The 26,380-nt window shown below is 45.8% G+C and overlaps 1 protein-coding gene across 3 annotated transcripts in view; it reads left to right on the forward strand.

Annotated features, from left to right (window-relative positions):
• The window catches only part of ptprk (protein tyrosine phosphatase receptor type K), a 779,294-nt gene that overhangs the window by 196,109 nt on the left and 556,805 nt on the right, over positions 1 to 26,380 (forward strand). The gene's annotated exons all lie outside the window — the stretch shown is intronic.

The following is a 26,380-nucleotide window of genomic DNA, read 5'->3' on the forward strand; positions in this document are numbered from 1 at the left end:
GCTCAGTTTGGGTTCCGCTAGGACCACTCAGCTCCAGACCACATTACAGCTTTGGTCCAAACATGGACAAAAGAGCTGAATTCCAGAGGTGAGGTGAGAGTAACTGCCCTTGACATCAAGGCAACATTTGACTGAATGTGGCATCAAGGATCCCTAGTAAAATTTGAAGTCAATGGGAATCGGAGGAAAACTCTCCACTGACTGGATTCATACCGAGCACAAAGGAAGATGGTTGTGGTTGTTGGAGGTCAACAGTGGAAGCAGCATGCTACAGACAAGGCTAAGCGATTCCACAACCAACGGATCAGATACTAGCTCTGCACTCCTGCCACATCCAGTCGTGAATGGTGGGCAATTAAACAGCTATCGAGAGGAGACAGCTCCATGAAAATCCCCATCCTCAATGATGGCGGAGCCGAGGCTGAAGCATTTGGAACCATCTTCAGCCAGAAAGGCCGAGTGGATGAATCATCTCGGCCTACTCCTGAGAACCCTACCATCAGAGGCCAGCCTTCAGCCAATTTGATTCACTCCAAATGAGATCAAGAAATGGCTCAGCGAACTGGATACAGAAAAGTATGGGCCCCGACAACATCCCAGCTGCAGTGCTGAAGACTTGTGCTGCAGAACTAGCCACACCTCTAGCAATCTATTCCAGTACAGCTGCAATACTGGCTTCTACCCAATAAAGTGGAAAATTGCCCCCAAGTATGCTCTGTCCACAAAAGACAGGACAAATCCAACCGGCCATTTACCGCCACATCAGCAAAGTGATGGAAAGGGTTGTTGACCGCTCTATCAAGCGGCACTTGCTCACCAATAATCTGTTCACCGATGCTCAGTTGGGTTCCACTCTGCTCCAGATCACATTAAAGCCATAATCCAAACATGGACAAAAGAGCTGAAATCCAGAGGTGAGCTGAGACTGCTCTTGACATCAAGGTAGTATTTTACTGAGTGTGGGATCAAGGAGCCCTAAATTGAAATGAATGGGAATCAGGAGAAAACTGTCCAATAGTTGGAGTCATACCTATCGCAAAGGAAGATGGTTGTGGTTGGTGGAGGTCAATCATCTCAGCGCAGGACATCGCTGCAGGAGTTAAATAAAGAAATAGTGCTGGACAAGGATGAAGTGAACAGTCATAGAGGATGGTGGCTCTGAGCAACCTGGTGACACCATGGAGCAAAGGACGACCCAAGTAGCTGAGAGGTTACTGGAATGCGAGAATAGAAGGGTGGTCGTAGTGGCAGATTCTATAGTCAGGGCTATGCAGCCATTTTTGCAATCGTGTCCAGGAATCCCCCATGTTATATTGTTTCCCTGATGCCATGCTGAAGGACTTTGTGGAAATGGAGCAGAACCTTTTGTGGAGGGAGGAAGTGCAGCTAAACGTTGAGACACATTGGAACCAAAGGTACAGATAGAAGTACATTTCATGTCTTGCCGAGGGAGTTTAAGGAGGCAGGCTTTAGATTGAAAATCAAGATCTCAACGGTGGTAACCTAGACAGGTTAAGTGAAATAATAGCAAGAAGGTCAGCATGTGACTGCAAGATTATGTGCAGGAGTGAAGGGTGCATGTTCTTGGTCCATTGGAGTGAATTCTGGAACAAGGGTTGGTGACACTGAAGGGACAGCCTGCATCTGAACTAAAATGCGATCAATGTCCTTGTGGAGAGGGTAAATCTTAAACTGGGGTGGGGAAAGTGTAGGTTTGTGACTAGTGGAGAGCATTATCAATGCAACTGTTGGTGTAGAAGCAGAAGGCTTTCTTGAAATAATTTTTTTTTTTTTTTTTTTTTTAAATTCATGTCCAATCGTTATCCAATCGTTACAATTCTTTGTCAAACGCCAGAGGTCACCCTGCACCAGTCAAGGATCACTCTGCGCCAATGCTCTTAGCCAAAAGGCCTAGAGCCACTGCACCGTTCCTGGAAGTACTGCAATACCAGGTTCGTGCCATGGAGGTGGATGGGTCAGGTCCCCCACACACCTCCGTGGAGGTGGATGGGTCACCAATCCCACCCACCTCCTGTTTACAAAAATGTAAGCATATACCTTCCTGACCAGGGAGAAACCACCCGGAAGTCATGGTGGCTGGTCAGGTTAGTTATGCAGATCTTAGCCAAAAGTGTGAAAATATTATCAGTGGGATAACGGGGCTGAGAGAGACAAAGATTTCCAAAAGGCCTTCAATAAGGGAACGCATAGTAGACTCATGGTGAAGGTCAAAGCATGTGGAGTCGGGTGAAGGGTAGCAGAATGGAAGCAACTGTCTACAAAACAAAGCAGAGAGTAGGGGTTAAGGGTAGCTGCTCAGACTGGCAAAAAGTGTGAAGTGGTGTTCCACAGTGATTGCTGCTGGGACCACTGTTCACAATTTACATTAATGATTTAGACTCGGGAATTGGAGTACAGTTTCTGTTTCTGATTGTAGAATTGCAGAATGGGCATGTAATTGGAAAATGAATTTCACTAGCTAAATATGAGATGGTGCATTTTGGTAGAAAGAATTAGGAGGCCACATACTGCTTGGATAATAAGAGTCTGAATGGGTTAGAGGAATAAGGATCTGGGGCTGGAGATACACAGATCACCAAAAGTAGCACCGCAGGTTAATAAGGCCATAAGAAAAGCAAACAAAGCACTGGGGTTTATTTATAGAGACTGAATAGAACAGCAGAGAAGTTATATTAAACTTGCATAGAATCTTGGTTAGACTACACATGGAGTACTGTGCACAATTCTGCTCTCCATATTCTTAAAAGGACATGTCTATTCGTAACACTAAAGTTCTGATTGGACCTCTTGGAGGACAAGACACACCTAGCAGTTTCTCTGGAATTTGTAGTTAGCTTCTATGCTGGGCTATATGATGTCAAGCCCACAGACCGCGCGGCCACCCAGCCTTTCCTGTCGCCTATCTCAGAGGTCTTAGACGACAGTGAGCAGGAGAGTCTGGACCACCCGCTAACTCTGGACAAGCTGACAAAGGCCGTCTGGTCCCTCGCGACGAGTAAAGCTCCCGGAAGCGACTGCTTACCAGTCGAGTTGTATTCGGCTCTGTGGGACTGAATGGGCCCAGACCTGCTGGAAGTGTATGGGGGCATGCTTCTGGCTGGCAGCATGTCAGAATCAATGAGCAAAGGCATAATGGTAGATAGAGGTGTACCGATGGATGTGGTGTATTTAGATTTCCAAAAGGCATTCGATAAGGTGCTACACAAAAGGTTACTGCAGAAGATAAAGGTACGTGGAGTCAGAGGAAATGTATTAGCATGGATAGAGAATTGGCTGGCGAACAGAAAGCAGAGAGTCGGGATAAATGGGTCCTTTTTGGGTTGGAAATCGGTGGTTAGTGGTGTGCCACAGGGATCGGTGCTGGGACCACAACTGTTTACAATATACATAGATGACCTGGAAGAGGGAACAGAGTGTAGTGCAACAAAATTTGCAGATGACACAAAGATTAGTGGGAAAGCGGTTGTGTAGAGGACACAGAGGCTGCAAAGAGATTTGGATAGGTTAAGCGAATGGGCTAAAGTTTGGCAGATGGAATACAATGTCGGAAAGTGTGAGGTCATCCACCTTGGGGGGGGAAAAAAAACAGTAAACGGGAATATTATTTGAATGGGGAGAAATTACAACATGCTGAGGTGCAGAGGGACTTGGGGGTCCTTGTGCATGAATCCCAAAAAGTTAGTTTGCAGGTGCAGCAGGTAATCAGGAAGGCGAATGGAATGTTGGCCTTCATTGCGAGAGGGATGGAATACAAAAGCACGGAGGTCCTGCTGCAACTGTATAGGGTATTGGTAAGGCCGCACCTGGAGTACTGCGTGCAGTTTTGGTCACCTTACTTAAGGAAGGATATACTGGCTTTGGAGGGGGTACAGAGACGATTCACTAGGCTGATTCCGGAGATGAGGGGGTTACCTTGTGATGATAGATTGAGTAGACTGGGTCTTTACTCGGAGTTCAGAAGGATGAGGGGTGATCTTATAGAAACATTCAAAATCATGAAAGGGATAGACAAGATAGAGGCAGAAAGGTTGTTTCCACTGGTGGGGGAGACTAGAACTAGGGGGCACAGCCTCAAAATACGGAGGAGCCAATTTAAAACTGAGTTGAGAAGGAATTTCTTCTCCCAATCTGTGAATCTGAAATTCTCTGCCCAAGGAAGCAGTTGAGGCTAGCTCATTGAATGTATTCAAGTAACAGATAGATTTTTAACCAATAAGGGAATTAAGGGTTACGGGGAGAGGGCGGGTAAGTGGAGCTGAGTCCACGGCCAGATCAGCCGTGATCTTGTTGAATGGCGGAGCAGGCTCGAGGGGCTAGATGGCCTACTCCTGTTCCTAATTCTTATGTTCTTATAATCACCCTCATCTACAAGCAGAAGGGGGAGAGGGAGGAATATCAAAAACTGGCAGCCCATTTCGCTGCTCATTGTGGACTACAAGATCCTGTCGAAGGTCATCGCAAACAGGGTCAAGTCTGCTCTGGAGCTGGTGATCCACCCGGACCAGACCCTGGCAGGAAAATCTCGGATAGCCTCGCGCTACTCAGGGATACGATTGCCGACGTGCGGGACAGGAGAGTAGACACCTGTTTAATCAGCTTGGACCAGAAGAAGGCCTTTGACAGGATATCGCACACGTACCTGATGGACGTGCTCTCCAAGATGGGGTTTGGGGAGGGTGTCCACAATTGGATCCAACTGCTCTACACAAACATCAGTAGCACAGTTCTAATCAATGGGTGGGAAACTGAAAGCTTTCCGATCAGGTCTGGAGTCAGGCAAGGCTGTCCCCTCTCCTCTGTCTTGTTTGTATGCTGTATCGAGCCCTTTGCCGAGTCCATCAGGAAGGATGCGAGCATTAGGAGGGTGACAATCCCAGGCAGCAGAGGCACTCGGGTCAAGACCTCCCTGTACATGGACAACGTCGCCGTCTTTTGCTCAGATCCGCAATCGGTCCGTGGATTGCTCATAATCTGCGATCAGTTTGAACTGGTCTCGGGAGCGAAGATAAATCGCAGCAAAAGCGAGGCCATGTTCTTTGGAAGCTGGTCCGACCGATCCTTTATTCCCGTCACCGTGAAGACCGATTACCTGAAGGTTTTGGGAATATGGTTCGGAGCGGACGGGCATGCGTCAAAAACTGGAAGGAGTGTATCGTTAAAGCCAAACATAAACTGGGATGGTGGAAGCTGCGCTCCCTCTCCATTGCAGGAAAGAACCTGGTCATCAGGAGTGAGGTGCTCTCGGTGTTGTTGTACGTGGCGCAGGTCTGGTCCATACCCCGCTCCTGTGCCGTGGTAGTCACCTGAGCCGTCTTCCATTTCATCTGGAGATCAAAAATGGACCGTGTCCGCAGAGACACGATGTACAAATCTCTGGACAAGGGGAGAAAGGATGGATGAGGGCCACCTCACAGACGGGTGTGCGGCTGCATCAAGCTGTGCATAGACCCCCGGTACGCAAACACCAAGTGTCACTACGTGCTGAGATTCTATCTGTCCCCGGTGTTGCGAAGGATGGATCTGGCCAGGCTGCCGCAGAATGCTCCAACCAGTTGGACCATGCCTCAGCACCTGTCCTTCGTGGAAAAGTTTTTCAAGAAAAGCACCTTTGACCACAAGGTCATAAAGCAGTGGTCAACACACAATGTCCTGGATGCCCTACAAAAGAAGGTGATGATGGATCCTGTCGGACGGTTCCCCGAGCAGACTGTCAAACTCATTTGGCAGAACGTCTCATCGCCAGAGCTTTCACACAAGCACCAAGACTTAGTTTGGTTGGCGGTGAGGAGAGCCCTACCCGTCAGATCCTTCATGCACAGCCGGGGTTTCAGAGACACTGCACTCTGCTCCCGAGTTGGCTGTGGTGCGGACGAGACTGTCATCCATCTCCTTTGAGATTGCCCCTTTGCAAGGCAGGTCTGGAAGGAGATGCAGTGGTTGCTGTCGAGGTTCATCCCAAGTAGCTCCGTAACACAGGACTCTGTGCTCTGTGGACTGTTCCCAGGGACGCACACTGAGATAGACATCACCTGCTGCTGGAGAGCTACCAATGCACCTTGGTCTTCCTGAACCTTGCTGGTCTTCCAGAGCAAGGCGATGTCCACGGCCGAGTGTTGCAGACTGGCACAATCCAAGGTCCAGGAGTACGTGCTGAGGGACTCACTCAAGGTTGGTGCAGTCACCGCAAAGGCACGATGGGGAAGAGCCACAGTTTAAGGCCCTTCCGCCACGATAAACCCAGGGGATGGAACTAGACCCCCCTTGGACTGTACTTGTTAATCTGCTTGTATACATAGAGCACCATGTACTGAAAAACACCGGTGTTGTGCCATGTATAACGAAAGTCTTTGCACTGTTTAGTAACTTGTAAAGAAAGGTAAATGTATCCCCATCCGGTCCGTGTACTGCTTTCATCTGCATAGTGCTGCATGTAATGTGATTCGTCATCGGTATTAAAATGTATCCTGGAATCTAATGTAAAGCTGTTCTCATCTGCTCTATGTAATACCCTCATTTGCACAGTATTACATGTAATGTGACTTGCGGATTGTACTAAACTGTACCCTGAAATGAAATGCACGCTAGTGCATTGTATGGAACTGCTGTCGGCATTCAAATGAATTGTATGGAATTGCTGACCGCAAGGTACTGAGCTATTTTCCAATGTATTGTGAAAATTTTATGTGAATAAAGTATATTTTTGGGGGGAAAAAGTTAGATTCTCCCTGCCTACATAATCAGTTACTTAGCAACGTGTAATTTGAGCTATTCTGACTGCCTACTCCAGACAGAACATAGCTCACCCTTGTGGTTTAAGATCTCCCAACCCTCCAAACAAGTTCCTGACCTCACCCCAAGTTTCTGACATTCTCAGCCCCACCCCTGCCCATAGAATCATAGAAATTTACAGCACAGAAGGAGGCCATTTCGGCCCATCATGTCCGTGCCAGCCAACAAAGAGCTATCCAGCCTAATCCCACTTTCCAGCTCTTGGCCCATAGCCTTGTAGCCAAGTACCTTTTAAAAGCGATGAGAGTTTCTGCCTCTGCCATCCTTTCAGGTTGAGTGTTCCAGACCCCCACCACCCTCTGGGTGAAAAAAAATTCCTCCAAATCCTCTCTAAACCTCGTAGCAATTACTGTAAATCTATGCCCCCTGGTTGTTGATCCCTCTGCTAAGGGAAATGGATCGTTCCTATCCACTCTGTCTCGGCCCATCCTAATTTTATACACCTCAATAAGGTCTCCCCTCAGACTCCTTTGTTCCAAAGAAAACAAACCCAGCCTATCCATGTTCCTGACCTTCTCCGCTGCCCAGCGATATTCTAGTCAAAAGTCCTTAAGACTCCTTTCGTATAGTCACTGATTTTCGAAAGGCAATCCAAAAGCGCTATTAGCAGTCTTTGGCTCGAGCAGCAGCTCCAGGCTTGGCAGCGTGGTCCGGCCCCATTTCCGGCTTCTTCATATATCGTATTACGCATGCGCGACCGGATAGAGTGTGCATGCGCAGCACCAAGAAGACGCGCGTGCACAGAGTGAGTCATAAAACGCCGTATAAATAAAGGAGATAGAGGCACTAGAGAGTGCAAAAAAGATTTTCAAGCATAGTAACGGTCTGAGAGGATATACTTATCAGGAAAGGAAAGGCTTAACAGGCTTGGGCTCTTTCTCTAGAAAAGAAGGCTGAGGGGCGATCTGATAGAGGCCTTTAAGGTAATGAAAGAGTTTGATATGGTCGACAAAGAAAATGTTCCCATTTGTGGGGGTGTCCAAAACTAAAGGTCTTAAATATAAGATAGTCACAAATAAATACAAGAGGAAATTCAGGATAAACTTCTTTACCTAAAGAGTGGTAAGAATGTGGAACACACTACCACAAGGTGCAATTGAGGCAAATAACATTGATACATTTAAAGGGATGCTAGATAAGCACATAAGGGAGAAAGGAATCGAAGGATATGCTGATAGGGTGAGATGAATTAGGTTGCCAGGAGGCTCATATGGAGCATTAACGCCGGCATAGAGCAGTTGGGCTAAATGGCCTGTTTCTGTGTTGTACATTCGGTGTAAAAATACTATTTTTAGAAAGAGCAAGGAATATCAAAAAGTTATTGAGAAACCAGAAAAAAAATAGATAAAATTCAAATTAATTTGAGTTGGGAGTAAGTGATGTGTATGTGAATGCACAATGCGTTTAAAACAAAATTGGAGAGTTAGAACGATGGAGGAATCTGATTTAACAGCTAGAGAAAAAGATTAATGAAGACAAATGTGGGTCTCTTACAGTCAGAATCAGGCGAATTTATAATGGAGAACAAAGAAATGACAGACCACTTGAACAAATACTTTGGTTCTGTCTTCACTCAGGAAGACACAAATAACCTTCCGGAACTACTCGGGGACCGAGGGTCTAGCGAGAAGGAGGGACTAAAGGAAATCCTTATTAGTCAGGAAATTGAGTTCGGGAAATTGATGGGATTGAAGGCCAATAGGCCTGATAGTCTGCATCCCAGAGTACTTAAGGAAGTGGCCCTACAAATAGCGGATGCATTGGTGGTTATTTTCTAACATTCTATAGACTCTGGATCAGTTCCTATGGACTGGAGGGTAGCTAATGTAACCCCACTTTTTAAAAAAGGAGGGAGAGAGAAAACAGGGAATTATACACTGGTCAGCCTGACATCGGTGGTGGGGAAAATGCTGGAATTAATTATTAAAGATGTAACAGCAGCGCATTTGGAAAGCAGTGACAGGATCGGTCCAAGTCAGCATGGATTTATGAAAGGGAAATCATGCTTGACAAATCTTCTAGAATTTTTTGAGGATGTAACTAGTAGAGTGGACAAGGGGGAGCTAGTGGATGTGGTGTATTGAGACTTTCAGAAGGCTTTTGACAAGGTCCCACACAAGATTAGTGTGCAAAATTAAAGCACATGGTATTGGGGGTAATGTACTGATGTGGATAGAGAACTGGTTGGCAGACAGGAAGCAAAGAGTAGGAATAAGCAGGACATTTTCAGAATGGCAGGCAGTGACTAGTGGGGTACCGCAAGGTTCAGTGCTGGGATCCCAGCTATTTATAATCATGAATGATTTGGACAAAGGAATTTAATGTAATATCTCCAAATTTGCAGATGACACTAAGCAGGGTGGCAGTGTAAGTTGTGAGGAGGATGCTAAGAGGCTGCAGGGTGATTTGGACAGGTGAGGTGAGTGAGCAAATTCATGGCAGATGCGGTATAATGTAGATAAATGTGAGGTTATCCACTTTGGTGGTAAAAACAGGAAGGCAGATTATCTGAATGATGACAGATTAGGAAAAGGGGAGGTGCAACGAGACCTGGGTGTCATGGTACATCAGTCATTGAAAGTTGGCATGTAGGTGTAGCAGGTGGTGAAGACGGCAAATGGCATGTTGGCCTTCATAGCGAGAGGATTTGAGTATAGGAGCCTTGAGGTCTTACTGCAGTTGTACAGGGCCTTGGTGAGGCCACATCTTGAATATTGTGTACAGTTTTGGTCTCCTAATCTGAAAAAGGGCATTCTTGCTATTGGAGTGCAGCGAAGGTTCAGCAGACTGATGCCCGGGATGACAGGACTGACATATGAAGAAAGACTGGATCGACGAGGCTTATATTCAATGCAATTTAGAAGAATGAGAGAGGATCTCATAGAAAAACACAAAATTCTGACGGGATTGGACAGGTTAGATGCAGGAAGAATGTTCCCGATGTTGAAGTCCAGAACCAGGGGTCACAGTCTAAGGGTAAGGGGTATGCCATTTAGAACCGAGATGAGGAGAAACTTCTTCACTCAGAATTGTGAGCATGTGGAATTCTCTACCACAGAATGTTGTTGAGGCCAGTTCGTTAGATATATTCAAAAGGGAGTTAGATGTGGCCCTTATGGCTAAAGAGATCAAGGGGTATGGAGAGAAAGCAGGAATGGGATTCTGAAGTGCATGATCACCCATGATATTGAATGGTGGTGCAGGCTCGAATGGCCCATTTGTGCACCTATTTTCTATGTTTCTATGTTTACTGCAACAAAGAGTTGGCAGACACGATCGGGCCCAAGTTTCGGGTGGAGTTGCTCCTATTTTTTTGGAGCAACTAGTTTAGTTTGGAGTATCTTAGAAATTGCAATTCTCGGCATTTAGTTTGCTCCAGTCTAGTGAGTTAGTTTAGTTACGTTTTAGTTCAGTTTTTAAAGGGGGTGTTACCAGCCACTTAGGCCTGTTTTGCAAGTTTCGGCACCGAAAAGTCACTCCAAACTAATTGAGAACGGAGTGTTGACTTTTGTACGCTCAGAAAAACCTTGCGTACGCTTTAGAATTAGGCGCAGGTAAGCCAGAGACGGGAGGTGGGGGGGGGGGGGGGGGGAGCGGGGGAGGGAAATTAGGGGATTTTCCAAAGCATTAGACACTTCATTTAAAAAAAAATAAAGAACCATCATCAATAATAAATGATAACTAAATCAATAAATTTTTTTAAAAAGTTCCTACCTCACCTACCCGTTCAGGAGCACCTGGAGCCCGGCTAGGGGCTGCGTGCTGCAGGCTGCGAATTGGCATTCTGCAGGAGCCCATTCGGTCAGGACGAGGGGCTGCGTGCTTCGGGCCCCTCCTACACAGCCAGCAGCACACACACACAAAATCTGGGGGCCAGGAGCTACTGCGCACACGCGCAGCTGTTGACACTCTTTTTGGCCCGGGGCTTTAGCTCCGCCCCCCTGCTGTTGTGCTGCGTCGCGCTGACTGCTGAACAGGCCTACTGCACTCGGAGAATCACGAGGTCAGTTTTTGGTGTGCTTTTCATTCCACGAAATAGACGGGCCTCTGGAGGTGCGCCGTTCTAGCGGATATCGGAAACTTGGGCCCGATAAGTCAAATGGTCATCTTGTATTCTATAAACGTCTAGGATTTTAATTACATTTTTGGCTTAACGTCCACTGCATCATTTATTTTTTATTTTTGAAGCATCTTAAAAGTCTGTTAACAATTTCCAGTTACATCGACATTGTAAACAGCCGACAATGAGCCATGACGGACCACAAGTACTCCAAATTGTGTCCCAGGCTTCTGGCACAGGATGGCAAGAAAACATTTTTCTAGGAATGTACTTGCTGGAAATTCCAAGTTTATAATGAGCATTTCTTTTCTGAATCGTTTCATGTTTTATGAGTTTCTTATGTTGTAAATGTTTGGTCTATTTTCAGTGAGCTGAAAAATAAAGCTGGAGGCTCAGACCAAGGTCACAAAATTAGTTGTTAATTGGACTGTTTGATTTCTGATATTTATCGGCTTGGGATTGGTAACTTTGAAAATAAGTTGTGATTTAATTTCTCAGTTTTCTGCTGCTTTTTCTTTCCTGATTAGAACTTCAGATAATTAAATTGCTATAGATTTGTTCATGAGGGAGAAGAAACATGTTGCATTAATGATAAATGTAGTGAGCAATCTGTTAATTGGTAAGCATTGGTAAACAATGGACATGATCTTTATGGCACGAAAACTACAAGAGAAATGCAGGGAACAGCACCAACCCTTGTACATGGCCGCCTTTGACTGTACAAAGGCCTTTGACACTGTTAACCGCGAGGTACCATGGAGCATCCTATTCCGTTTTGGCTGCCCCCAAAAGTTTGTTACCATCCTCCGCCTGTTCCACGACGACATGCAAGCCGTGATCCTGACCGCGTCCGGACCGGGGTCAAGCAGGGCTGCGTCATTGCGCCAACCCTCTTCTCGATCTTCCTCGCTGCAATGCTCCACCTCACGCTTAACAAGCTCCCTGCTGGAGTGGAACTAAACTGTAGAACCAGTGGTAACCTGTTCAACTTTCATCACCTTCAGGCTAGATTATCGAACTACAATACACGGATGACGCTTGCGTCTGTGTACATTCAGAGGCTGAACTCCAAGCCACCGTGAACATCTTCACTGAGGCGTACAAAAGCTTGGGCCTTACACTAAACATCCGTAAGACAAAGGTGCTCCACGAACCTGACCCCGCCATCAAAATCCACGGCGCGGCCTTGGACAACATGGACCACTTTCCATACCTCGGGAGCCTCTTGCGTCAGACATGTGAACAATGTGGCCCACCCAACGGAACTGGTAGAGTGTGGTCAGTGCTTCAATGCTGGGGATGTTGGCATGATCGAGAACACAGACGTTGGTGCGTCTATCCTCCCAGGGGATTTGCAGGATCTTGCGGCGACATCGTTGGTATTTCTCGAGCGATTGGAGGTGTCTACTGTATGTGGTCCACGTCTCTGAGCTATACAGGAGGGTGGGTATCACTACAGCCCTGTAGATCATAAGCTTGGTGCCAGATTTGAGGGCCTGATCTTCGAACACTCTCTCCCTCAGGCGACCGAAGGTTGCACTGGTGTACTGGAGGCAGTGTTGAACCTCGTCAGTGTCTACCCTTGGTGATTTAGAATGTACTTACCTGCACTGAGTTTTTAACTCTCCAAGGGCTTTCTGTGCGGCCACAAGTGGCCACATACGCTGCCCTAAGTTAGTTTGGAGCAACTATTAGCTGTCCAAACTGGCTTAAATGGCCAAAACGGCTGGTAACTCCCCCTTTTGGGGAAAAAAAAACGAAACTAAAAAAAAACCCCAACTAACTCACTTACACTGGCGCAAATTAAATGTGCAGAATGGGGATTTTTAAGATACTCCAAAAATAAATCAAGTTGCTCCAAAAAAAAACACAGCAACTCCTGGCCAAATTTGTTCCCATTGAATTCAACAACTGTAACAACTCCCAAAAGCAAACATTTTACATGTAGCTCTTCTGCACGGACTTACAACTGCTTACCAATTTAGTCAGTCATTGGCAGTCCCTCGAAATCGAGGAAGAGACAAGACTCCCAAAGCAAACGCTCTACTCTGAACTCCTACACGGCAAGCGAGCCCCAGGTGGGCAGAGGAAATGTGTCAAGGATACCCTCAAAGCCTCCTTGATAAAGTGCAACATCCCCACCGACACTTGGGAGTCCCTGGCCAAAGACTGCCTCCATCTCGGCAAAACCCCACCCTGCTCGTTACATCCTCAAAGAGCTCCAGCAAATTTGTCAAGTGGAGGAAGAGCATCCAGCAGGGCGCTGAGCATCTCTAGTCTCGTCGCTGAGAGCTTGCAGAAAACAAGTGCAGGCAGCGGAAGGAGCATGCGGCAAACCAGACTCCCTGCCCACCCTTTCCTCCAATGACTGTCTGTCCCACCTGTGACAGAGACTGTAATTTCCGTATTGGACTTGTACAGTCACCTGAGAACTCACTTTTAGAGTGGAAGCAAGTCTTCCTCGATTTCGAGGGACTGCCAATGACTGACTGAATTGGTAAGCAGTTGTAAGTCCGCGCAGAAGAGCTACATGTAAAGTGTTTGCTTTTGGGAGTTGTTGCAGTTGTTGGATTCAATGGGCCCAAATTTGGCCAGGAGATGCTCTTTTTTTGGGGGCAACTTGATTTTTCTGGAGTATCTTTAAAAAAAATCCCCATTCTGCACATTTAATTTGCGCCAGTGTAAGTGAGTTAGTTGAGATTTTTTTAGTTTATTTTTTTTTTCAAAAGGGGGCATTACCAGCCGTTTTGGCCATTTAAGCCAGTTTGGACAGCTAATAGTTGCTCCAAACTAACTTAGACCAGCGTATGTGGCCACTTGTGGCCGCACAGAAAACCCTTGCGGAGTTGAGAAATCAGCGCAGGTAAGTACGTTCTAAAGCACAAAAATAACAAACAAAAAATACAAGGAAGCTGAGAGGACCTGCACCTAGCACCAAGACTTACAAAGCACTAAAAGTAATAAGCAATTAATTAACAAATAAAAAAATAGAAGGAACCCTGCACCTAAAGCACCGACCAAAGTAATAAGCAATCAATCTATCAATAACAAATAAAAACAAAGTAACCTTGTCCAAACTACTCTTACACAGTTCCTTTCAGTACCTTAAATAGCATTCTTTTGCTGGCTCCTACTTTATTCAAACCAATGGCATATAAATACTCAGCACAATGTATAAACCAAGTGCAGTGCACTTACTCCATCCATTATGTGGCCTTGTCAACATTGCCAGCATTTGTTTCAATGCTTCCCGTTTGTTTCAGACATTGGAAACTGAACCTAACCCAATCTACTTCTTCTAAACTGATTCCCTTGTGGAAAACATGAGCATACTATTACCAGCTGCAGAGTTTCACTGACAACCTGCTGGGGTTCTGGTTCTCTCGGACCTCCTTTTTATTGGTATGGTTGGATAAGGCAGCAGGCCGTCGATGAGAGAGCTCATTCGGCCAGGGATAGGAGCGGCGCACTTCGGCCCCTCCCACACAGCCTGCAGAGCACAAACTCAGATTCTGGGGCGAGGAGTTACTGAGCATGCGCGCACAGTGCCGGGACCTGGCTCCTCCCCCGAATCCAGTTACCACGCTATGCCACCATGGAGGAGAGGCCGGGGAGCGGCCAAACTCGGCCCGAAGATTTTTAGCGCCCTTGGAGTTCTACAAAAGCGGCGCACCTCTAGTGAGTGCACCAGAAATCTGTACTGGCCAAATTTGGGCCCAATGAAACTAATATATCGTTAGGAATATTTTTGTACGGGTGTCATATTTTACTTTGGTGTTAATGCCCATGTAGTGTTTTGTTCTTACTTTCTGTATCGCTGTGAATTCTCCCTCATACATGATGTGCAATTTAAATTGCTCCTGTACCACCATTCAATTTTGATGGAAAAGAAATATGATTAGTCGGACTGTTTTTCACCAGTGATTCTAGACAGTAGTTGAGAGTTGGTTAATTATGGTGGTTATCAAAGCCGAGCATGACATTTTCCTTTCTGACATTTATGCACTGTGACTGCTTGATAGTGATTGTAAGGTAAATATTGGTGAATATTCCACCTTTTCTCTCCCCTCCTTCTCTCTTCCACACCCCCATCCCCACTTCCTTTTAAAGTCTTCCGGATACTGAGGCCAATTGTAGTGCATTTGTTAACATCCGGTATCCCAACACTCGCCAAGGAATGAAATCTAGAGCCTTTCCTGCTTTATGGCTTGGTGGTACACATCACCGTATATTTACACTTAAAGATCATGTCCGTTGTATCCTGTAGTGGACGGAATCCGCACTGTGACTCCGGGAGGAGCTCCTCAGCCACAGGGAGAAGACGGTTGAGGAGGATTTTAGAGATGACCTTCCCAGTGGCTGATAACGGGGAGATTCCTCTGTAATTGCCGCAGTCGGACTTGTCCCCTTTTTTAAAGATGGTCACGATTACTGCATCTCTGAGATCTACCGGCATGCTTTCCTCTCATTCAGATGAGAGAGATGAGATCATGCATTTGTGCCAATAGTTCCTCTCCGCCATACTTTAATGCCTCAGCGGGGCTTCGATCCGCTCCCGATGCCTTGTTGTTCTTAAGCTGACGGGTGGCCTTTTCTACCTCGTGCAGGGCTGGTGTTTTGCTGAGATGGTGGCGGGTAGCATGCTGCGGGGTGGAGTCGAGGATACTCATGTCCAAGGACAAGCGTGTCAAAGGCAGAGTCTCGGTTAAGGATTTTCGAAGTGCTCCTTCCAGCGGGTCCTTACTGCTTCGGTGTCCTTGATGATTGTCTCCCTGTTCTTGGCCAGTAGTGGAGTGGGGCCTTGGGTGCTTGGGCCGTCGGTGTTCTTGACTGTGGTGAAGAATCCTCGCACATCATGGCTGTCGGCCAGCTGTTGAATCTCCTGTGCTTTCTCCACCCACCATCTATTCTTTAGGTTGCGGGTTTTTTGTTGGACCTCGGCTTTCAGCTGTCTGTAGAGCTGCTTTGCTGCTCCTAAGTTGGGTTGTTGTTTCTGGAGAAATACCACCAATGATATCTCCGTAAGATCCTACAAATCCCCTGGGAGGGCAGACACACCAATGTTAGTGTTCTCGATCAAGCCAACATCCCCAGCATCAAAGCACTGACCACACTCTACCAGTTCCGTTGGATGGGCCACATTGTTCGCATGCCTGACACAAGACTACCAAAGCAAGTGCTCTACTCGGAACTCCTACATAGCAGGCGAGCCCCAGGTGGGCAGAGGAAACATTTCAAGGGCACCCTCAAAGTCTCCTTGATAAACTGCAACATCCCCACCGGCAACTGGGAATCCCTAGCCAAAAACCGGGCTAAGTGGTGGAAGAGCATCCGGGAGGGCGCTGAGCACCTCGAGTCTCGTCGCCGAGAGTATGCAGAAATCAAATGCAGGCAGCGCAACCAGACTCCCACCCACCCTTTACTCCAATGACCGTCTGTCCCACCTGTGACAGAGACTGTAATTCCCGTATTGGACTGTACAGTCACCAAAGAACTCACTTTGAGTGGAAGCAAGTCTTCCTCGATTTCGGGGGACTGCCTATGATGATTTACACACGGAATCGTAAAAGTGACTTGATGCTTTTATAAAAAATTAATATTACACTGCCTTTTGGCTGTGTTTCTGGTTCATATCTAGAATTATTCTACTTATGTGGTTTGGTTTTTTCCAATGCAAGCCACTGGGATTATATCAGAAAGCAATACAGTATACCTGCTTGGATTTCAGTTGTGAAGCTACTGAGGCAGCACATTTAATATAAGTATTGCTGTTGGATTACTGTGACCTAAAAATTGATTAAGTTTCCATTCCTACAGAAAAATAATTACATTTATGTAGTGCCTTAAGACATCTCTCAAGTACTTAAGATATAATGAATTACTCAGTGCAGTGACTCTTATGTCGGAAAAATAAACAAAAACAAACTGAACTTGCACAAGATATGATCCCATAAACCATCATCATCATAGACAGTCCCTCAGTATCAAGGAAGACTTGCTTCTACTCTTAACATGAGTTCTTAGGTGGCTGTACAGTCCACAGCCTCTGTCACAGGTAGGGTAGATAGTCGTTGAGGGAAAGGGTGGGTGGGATTGGTTTGCCGCACGTTCTTTCTGCTGCCTGCGCTTGATTTCTGTACGCTCTCGGCGACTAGACTTGAGCTGCTCAGCGCCCTCCCGGATGCACTTCCTCCACTTTGACCCTGGCCAAAGACCGCCTTCCCAGGTGTCAGTGGGGATGTTGCACTTTATTAGTGAGGCTTTGAGTGTGTCCTTGTAACATTTCCACTGCCCACCTTTGGCTCGTTTGCCGTGAAGGAGCTCCGAGTAGAGCGCTTGCTTTGGGAGTCTCGTGTCTGGCATGCGAACTATGTGGACTACCCAACGGAACTGGTAGTATGTGGTCAGTGCTTCGCTGCTGGGGATGTTGGCCTGGTCGAGGACGCTAATGTTGGTGTGTCTGTCCTCCCAGGGGATTTGTAGGTTCTTGCAGAGACATAGTTGGTGGGATTTCTCCAGTGACTTGAGATATCTACTGTACATGGTCCATGTTTCTGAGCTATACAGGAGGGCAGGTATTGCTACAGCCCTGTATACCATGAGCTTGGTGGCAGTTTTGAGGGCCTGGTCTTCAAACACTCCTTTCCTCAGGTGGCCGAAGGCTGCACTGGAGGCGGTGTTGGATCTTATCACCAATGCCTGCTCTTGTTGATATGGGCTCCCAAGATTTGGGAAGTGGTCCACTTTATCCAGAGCTTGATGACTGGGGGACAGTGCTGTGCAGTAAGGATAGGATGGTGGAGGATCTTTGTCTTGCTGATGATTAGCATAAGGCCCATGCTTTCATACGCCTCAGTAAATACGTCGACTATGCCCTGGAGTTCAGCCTCTGTATGCATGCAGACGCAGGCATCATCCGTGTACTGTAGTTCGTCGATAGAGGTCAACAGGGCTGTAGTGATATCCTCGACAAATACAATGCATTGTGGCAGCACCCTCGCTCCAAACACTGGCACCTGCTCGACTATGTCATCGTCCAAGCCAGGGATCGCAAGGATGTGCGCATCTCCCGCGCCATGATGGGAGCTGATGACTGCTGGATGGACCACTGCCTAATCCGACGCGTCATTGACATCAACATAGCCCCAAAGCAGAGGGGACAGCAGAAGCAGTGCCGCAAAAAAGTCAATGCTGGGGCACTTAAAGACCAAGTTAAGAGCCCTATACAATCAGTGTCTCACAGCTAACCTGGCGTGCCTTGATGACCCCAAGACGCAGAATGCCCACAGCGCTTAGTCTGCCCTCCAGACCTCCATAACCAGTGTCTGCAAAGGGACACTCGATCAGGAAACACCAGGATTGGTTTGATGAGCATGATCAGGAGATCCAAGAGCTAATAGATCGCAAACGCAGGGCATTTCTGAGCCTTAAGCAACAACCCAACTCTGGAGCAGCATTACAGACGCCTCAAGGCTGAGGTCCAACAAAAAAACGGAGACCTAAAGAACAGGTGGTGGGTGGAGAAAGCACAGGAGATACAGCAGCTTGGCCGACAGCCATGATGTGCGAGGATTCTTCATTGTAGTCAAGACCACCTACGGTCCAAACTCCCAAGGCGCCACCCCACTGCTGGCCAAGAACGGGGAAGCACTCATCAAAGACACCGAGGCAGTCGGGGCCCGCTGGGAAGAGCACTTCAAAGATCTCCTCAACCGAGACTCTGCCTTTGACTCGAGTGTTCTCGACTTAATCCCGCAGCATGCTACTCGCCACCTCCTCAGTAAAACCCCAACACTGCACGAGGTAGAAAAAGCCACGACAGCTTAAAAACAAGATGACTTCGGGAGCTGAGGCACTGAAGTATGGCGGAGAGGCACTACTGGCGCGAATACATGACCTCATCTCTCTCATCTGGAGGGAGGAAAGCATGTTGGGAGACTTCAGAGATGCAGTGAATCGTGACCATCTTTAAAAAAGGGGACAAGTCCGACTGCGGCAACTACAGAGGAATCTCCCTGTTATCAGCCACTGGGAAAGTCGTCGCTAGAGTCCTCCTCAACAGTCTTCTCCCTGTGGCTGAGGAGCTCCTCCCGGAGGCACACTGTGGATTTTGTCCCCTTCGGGGCACAACAGACATGATTATGCAGCGCGACAGCTGCAGGGAATAGCACCAACTCTTATACATGGCCGCCTTCGACCTTACAAAAGGCCTTTGACACGGTCAACTACGAGGGTCTATGGAGCGGCGTCCTCCGTTTCAGATGCCCCCAAAAAGTTCATCACCATCCTCCGCCTGCTCCACAGCGACATGCAGGCCATGATCCTTACTAATGGATCCATTACAGACCCAATCCACGTCCAGACCGGGGTCAAACAGGCTGCTTCATTGCCCCAACCCTCTTCTCAATCTTCCTCGCTGCCATGCTCCACCTCACAGCCGACAAGCTCCCCGCTGGAGTGGAACTAAACTACAGAACCAGTGGGAACCTTTTCAACCTTTGCCATCTCTGGGCCAGGTCCAAGACCACCCCAACCTCTGTCGTCCCACACAGTGATAAGGTGAATGATGAGTTATTGTTTTGATGGTGTTGGATAAGGGAAGAATGTTGGAGTGGAGCAGAAACTCTCTGCTCTTGGAATAGTGCAATTAGATTTTTGACATCAGTATTTATTCTAAATATTTTTATAGTAAGTATTAATTTTGTGTTCATTCTGTGTCAGATACATCCCAACTTGGGAAAATGGCCAAAGCTGACCAATGGCTCCAAAAAAGGTGATTGAGCTCCTAAAAAAAAAAATAGACAACTCAAATGGCCCTGTATATAAACCTATAATGTTTGAAAACAAGTCAATAAATTGAATGTGCAATGGACATAGCTTTGTAATTTAAACTGTAGGACGACCCAACATCCCTTCACGGATATTGGAGGGGAAAAAATGAAGTAAATGGAAATCCAAAGGAGGAACACAAGTTGAGGGCACAATATTGTTGTGATTGTTGGAGACCAATCATCTCCGTCCCAGTACTTGACTACGAGTTCCTCAGTGCACTGTCCTAGGCCCATCCATCTTCAGCTGCTTCATCAATAACATTCCCTCCATCATAAGGTCAGAAGTAGGGATGTTCGCTGATGATTCCAGTGTTCAAATCCATTTGAAATTCCTCAGATGATGAAGCAGTCTGTGCCCGCATGCAGCAAGACCTGCACAACATCCAGACTTGAGCTGATGAGTGGCAAGTAACATTTGTGCCAGGCAATGACTGTTTCCCAACAAGAGACCGTTTAACTACTGCCCCCCACCCCCCATGACATTCAATGGCATTATCGACGTCGAATCACTCGCCATCAACATCCTGGGTGTCACCATTGACCAGAAATATAACTGGACCAGCCACATAAATATTGTGGATACAAGAGCAGGTCAGAGGCTGGGTATTCTGGTGAGTGACTCACCTGACTCACCAAAGCCTTTCCACCATATACAAGGCACAAATTAAGAGTGTGATGGAATACTCTTAGCTTGCCTGGATGAGTGTAGCTCCAACAACACCAGAAGCAGGACACTATCCAGGACAAAGCAGCCCACTTGATTGGCACCCCATCCACCACCTTAAACATTCACTAGCTCCATCACCGGCGCACTGTGGCTGCAGCGTGTCCCATCTACAAGATGCACTGCAGCAACTCGCCAAGGCTTCTACAACAGCACCTCCCAAACCCATGATCTCAACCACCGACAAGGACAAGGGTAGCAGGTACATGGGAAAACCACGACTTCCACCACCCTGACTTGGAAGTATATTGCCATTCCTTCATTATCGCTGGGTCAAAATCCTGGAACTCCCTCCATAACAGCACTTCTTCATCATATGGGCTACAGCGGTTCAAGAAGGTAGCTCACCACCACCTTCTCAAAGGAAATTTGAGATGGGCAATAAATGCTGGCCTTGCTAGTGACGCCCAACTCCCGTAAATGAATTTAAAAAAAAATGTATCTTCTAAGGAAGTTTGGGAAATTATCTTTCTGCCTTCTCCCAACTCCGCCGCAATCAAGTTTAGATTTTTTGGCACTATATTTGGTGAATTTCTTTTAGAATCTACTTGTATGCATTTTTTCCACTTAAGGGTCATTTGCTCAATGTTATTGAAAACTAATTGTGCCTCTGTTAATATCACTCTTGCCTGTGGTTCAGTTATTTGAATTCAAGCTCCACTATTGGCGCGACTATCATCTAGGTCGGAGGTATTGTCATTTGGATGAGATATTAAACTGAGAATCTATCCCTGTGCAAGTGGACATAAAAGATCCCATGGGACTACTCAAAGAGCAGGAAGTTCTGGTCAATATATCCCTCCCCAATAAAATGACCAAAAACAAATTATATTATCGTTTATTCATTTGCTGTTTGGGGTATCTTGTGCGCATGATGGTCTGGTCCATCTTTTTAAAAACACAATCGTTTTCCCTTTTTTTTAATACCGGAATACATCACTTGACTGCTGCATTCAACACTTCAAATGTAATCCATTAGTTGAGCAGTGTTTGAGATATTCTGAGGATATGAAAGATGGTGTATAACTTTTAACAGCAAAGAATGGATTCAAACCTTATGGATCTAGGATTGTTGCAGTCAGGTATATTGGCAGCAAAGTTAGAATTGTGCTCACTCCCTCCATAATACTGCGCCCAAACCTCCCCTGCAGCATTTTGAACATGACTGAGCCTGAGTCACTTCATATCACCAGGTTTTGGTATTGAGCAGCTTTGAGGATGGAGTATTCCCATTAACCAGGCCCCCAGAATCCTCTCCATTATGACACATGCAGGTCTTTGGCATGTTATGATTTATTTGGATTGTGGTGGCCACAGCTGTAGTGTGTACTATCTACAGAATGCATTGCAGTAACTTGCCACGGGTTCTTCGGCAGCACCTCCCAAACCTGCAATCTCTACCACATAGAAGCACAAGGGCAACAGGTGCATGGGAACACCATTACCTCCAATTCCCCCTCCAAGTCTCTCACTATCCTGACTTGGACTTGTATTGCTGTTCTTTCATTGTCACTGGGTCAAAATCCTGGAAATCCCTCCCTAAAACAGAATTGTGGGAGCTACTTCACCACATGAAATGTAGCAGTTCAAGAAGGCGGCCCATCTCCAGTTTGTCAAGGACAACTAAGGGTAAGTAATAAATGTCACCCTTGCCAGTGACACCCACACCCTGAGAGTCATAGAATCATAAAATGGTTACAGCACAGAGGAAGGCCATTCGGCCTGTCAAGCCAATGCCGGCTCTCCAATGAATACAAAAAAAGAAGTAAACTGGTTAGTTGCCACGTTGAGTATCGTGCCACATTTGGTTTAGCAGCAAGCCAAAATTTAGTTATGTAAATAAACCCCAAATGATACAATTTGATGCCTTATGGTTATGCATTCAGTTCAGCCTTCTCCTAGTATTATCTTTAATAATAATACATTCAGCATTGTACAATGCCAACTTCTGAGAAGGGAATAAAAACTTGAATACTGGGAAGAGTAACTCAGTTGAAGTTTATACTACAAAAATGGAGGGAATGGTTCTGATCTGTTGCTTTCCAGACTTCCATTCTTTATCCAGGAGCTAGAAGGTTGCGCCACAGTGGTCTGGAGTAATTGATCTCCTCCTCCACACCTCACTTAGGAAGCACTTGTCCTGCACTTGGTACTCCACGAGACCATAGTTGAGGTGCAGAATCCATTTGAGAGTCATATTTGTAAGACATGATGACCATCCATGGTAGAAGACATTGAAGCACAGCCACTGTGGCAGTCTAATTCACATTTAAAGTTCAGTAAGAACATTGGGCCCAAGTTTCCACATGATTCGCGCCTGATTTTTAGGAGCAACTGGTGGAGAAAGGACTATCTTAGAAATCGCAATTCTCCACATTTTCTTTTCTGCAGTTCTAGTCAGGTAGAACAGTTCTAGTTTAGAACAGAATTTTTTCTTCAAAAGGGGGCGTGTCCGGCCACTGACGCCTGATTTGAAAGTTTCCACAGTGAAAATGTACTCCAAACTAAAGTAGAATGGAGCCAGTGAAGATTTTTGTAGAACTGAAAAAACCTGTTCTACACATTAAAAAATCAGGCGCAGGTTACAAATTAGGCGTCCAGAACGAGGTGGGGGAGAGGGGAACTCATTAAATTCGACAATAAATCCTTATTTATACTTCTACAAATATTATACAAATAAATCCAACCTGAATAAACATTTATAAGCCAAGAAAAGATTAAATAAACCATCTTCCTACCTGTGTGAAAGTGTTTCAGCCAGGGAGAATTCTGCAGCCGTTCGTGTCGCTGAGCGGGAGGGGGAGAGAGAGAGAGAGAGAGTCGGGGAACAGGAGGTCGGGGTGGGGGGGGGGAGCGGGTGTCGGGTCGGCGGGGGGGGGGGGGAGCGGGGGTCGGGTCGGGTCTGGTCGGCGGGGGGGCTGGTGTCGGGTCTTGTCGGGGGCGGGGAGCAAGAGCTGGCCGTGGGAGGAGCCTTCTTCACGCAGCCCCAGTGAGGCCATTCAGCCAGGGCTAGGGGCTGCGTGCTTCGGGCCCCTCCCACACAGTTCGGCGCCTGGAGCTACTGCACTTGCGTGCCGACTGTAGCGCGCATGTGCAGAGGTCCCGGCACTGTTTTCAGCGCCGGGACCTGGCTCCGCCCCCCCCACAGCTTGTGCTGGCTGCGCCGAGAGCCAGAGGACCTGTAAGTAGGTGGAGAATACCGAGGATTTTTTTAGGCGCAAAAAACGGGCGCCCAGCTCGGAGGGGCGCCCGTTTTTTTTCTTGTGGAAACTTGGGCCCATTGTGTTAGAGCATATAATGCAATATATAGTTCTTTTACCAAGCTCTGACCTTCATTAAGTGGCAACATGATGATGCCTTGCTGTTCTCAATTATATTGTCTCTAACAAGTGACTTGCCTCCGTTCCCAGGAGAGCCCATTGCAAGAGAGCTATCTAGAAGCAAAAGCTCTAATGTGGAAGTAAATCACTATGAAGATTGCAGATGTCTGTGAAGCAGCAAATTCTATTTCTGTGCCGATAGAGCTATCTTGTTGGGAAATGGACAGGTATCATCATCGTATTAGATGTAATCACCTCAGAACTGGTATCATCATAAACTGTATAGTAGTATAAATCCCTCCACTTCCATACACCAACTCTAAGTTGGCATTTTCCAAAGGCCAAGTTTTTTATCCAGAAACCTCTGCTGATAGTGCATCAGTAATATTTTTCTTTGGAACATGTAATTCTACAGTCCATAGCCTGTTTTATAGTTTTCTATTTCGGTGCTTTACAGACCTCCTCCTTTTGTTTCTCCTGATATTTTTTCCCCCCACCCCTGTCCTTTCTACGGTTTTACCTTTTCCTTCAAACATTTTGATTTTGTTAATGTTGCATGTATTTGAGAGAAAATGTAACCGGTCAAGGTCTCTGTTTTCTAATCTCTTTTCCCCCTTTCCTCTATTCAGATATTAACTCCATTTCAGGGCCATATTTTCGGAACTATTTGCATATTGTGGTTATCCAAAACTACCCCAAGGGCATATTCAAGATGTGTGTGTGGGTATTTGTAGAACATTTAGCATTTCGCTCAGCTTGGATCTGGCCCATACTTTGTTTTGCACATGCATATTTTATATCCTATCATAAGCTGCTTTAATCTGAAACAAAACTGGACTACAACAACAGCTTAATTTGTACTAGAGAGCTAACCGAAGTGGCAACTTCCTACAGACATAAAAAATTCCCTGACATCCCATCAGATTTTGTGTTGGTACTACATATGATACTGTGAGCTAAATCTTGCTGGAGCAGGGTACCACCCGGCGATTAGATTTTTTCCTGAACCATTCAGCTTGAATATAATTTGTGCTGCAACTTGCGAGAAGTGCGAGCTGACAATGGCGCAGCGGGGCAGTGGGGCACCTTGGTGAACAAAGGGACTCCTTAACCAATGAGATTTACGGATTGAGAAAGAAACGGGAACAATTGAGATGGAGGGTAAATTAGTCAAATCAGGTGCAGAAAGAAAGTAAGGAAAAGAAAAATTGGATTGAGAGGGGGGAAAAAAGACAATGGAAAAGTGAGAATTTTTTTTAAATGTAAAAAGATTTAATTTAAAATGTTTTAAATCTCGAAGAATTTACTACATGCAAGAATGAGACTCAACAGTTTAAATTGTTTCCTTTCTGGGCTGGAGAGATTGATTGGCATTGCAATAACAATTATCATGTTAAAAAGGTTCTTGCATTCTTAATTACCAGACTTAACTTTCTGCAGCGAGTTTAATGTGCCATTAATATGCAAATCCAGCAAGTTCTTAAAAATAACTGGGAAGCTATGGACGAGATGACATTTGTGCAAAGCAAACAGTGGAGTTGCGTAAATTGACTCAAATTCTGAAGATTCGCAACTCTCAATATATCTCTTAATCCCCTGAAATTGCTGGCCGATTTGAGCATTAATTACAGTGTGTGCCATGAACGTGTAGTTATTTTTTCAGGATGCTTTATGTGTTGATGGGATGGTGCATTTTTATACAATGCGAAGGAAAAAATAACTGCTTGGATTGTTATAGCGCCTTTTACATTCGAAGGCTATACCAAAGTGCTCCAAAATACAAAGACGAACCTGGATTAAAATGGACATGTATGATTTAGTACACGTTCCTGAACTAAACTAATAAAAATAATCCCTAATGTACTCTTGCCAAATGTGTTTGAAAATATAGAAAGTTGATTATACTGATTTATAGAAATGTATAATAAAGTGCTTAACAAAATCAAGACTGCAAAAGCACCAATTTGGTGAAAATCTATTTTAATTTGAAGCAGATAATTGAATATATTCTTGCATGTATAATATAGATTTTTTTTTAAGGTTTAGGTAAACAAAAGTTTGAATCAAAAGTAGTCCCATTTGTGATATTCATAGTCTATCTGTGTAGTGAGATGTTCAGTTCAAATCAACAGAACTAATATTGAAAACTACAAAGCTTGTAGTAATAAGTACAGTATGTGGCTATTCATTGATTCAGTGAAAAAAAGTTAAATTTAGTCAAGTATTAAACTTGTTTATTGGATCACTTCTCAGTTGGTGCAAATCATTTTATTTGGCCAAGAGCCAATAATGGGATACTTGACAAATTGCTGCTTTTCTCATCTCTGAATATTTAGTGAGCCTTTTCCTCATCGAATATTAACTGCAATTACTGCTAATTGATGATTTACTGCTGCAAACCACAACACACCAATAGTTCATTTCAGGCTTCAGAGCAGATCTTGAAACTTGCCGATCTAGAAAAGCAAACTTTGATGTTCGAGCTAGGATAGCTCTTTGACGCTTCCACTGTTAGGGCCCAAGTTTCCACATGATTTGCGCCTGATTTTTAGGAGCATCTGGTGGAGAACGGACTATCTTAGAAATCGCAATTCTCCACATTTTTTTTTCTGTAGTTCTAGTCAGGTAGAACAGT

This window comes from Pristiophorus japonicus, chromosome 7, assembly GCF_044704955.1.
Source record: "Pristiophorus japonicus isolate sPriJap1 chromosome 7, sPriJap1.hap1, whole genome shotgun sequence".
In the NCBI taxonomy this organism is placed as follows: Eukaryota; Metazoa; Chordata; class Chondrichthyes; family Pristiophoridae; genus Pristiophorus; species Pristiophorus japonicus.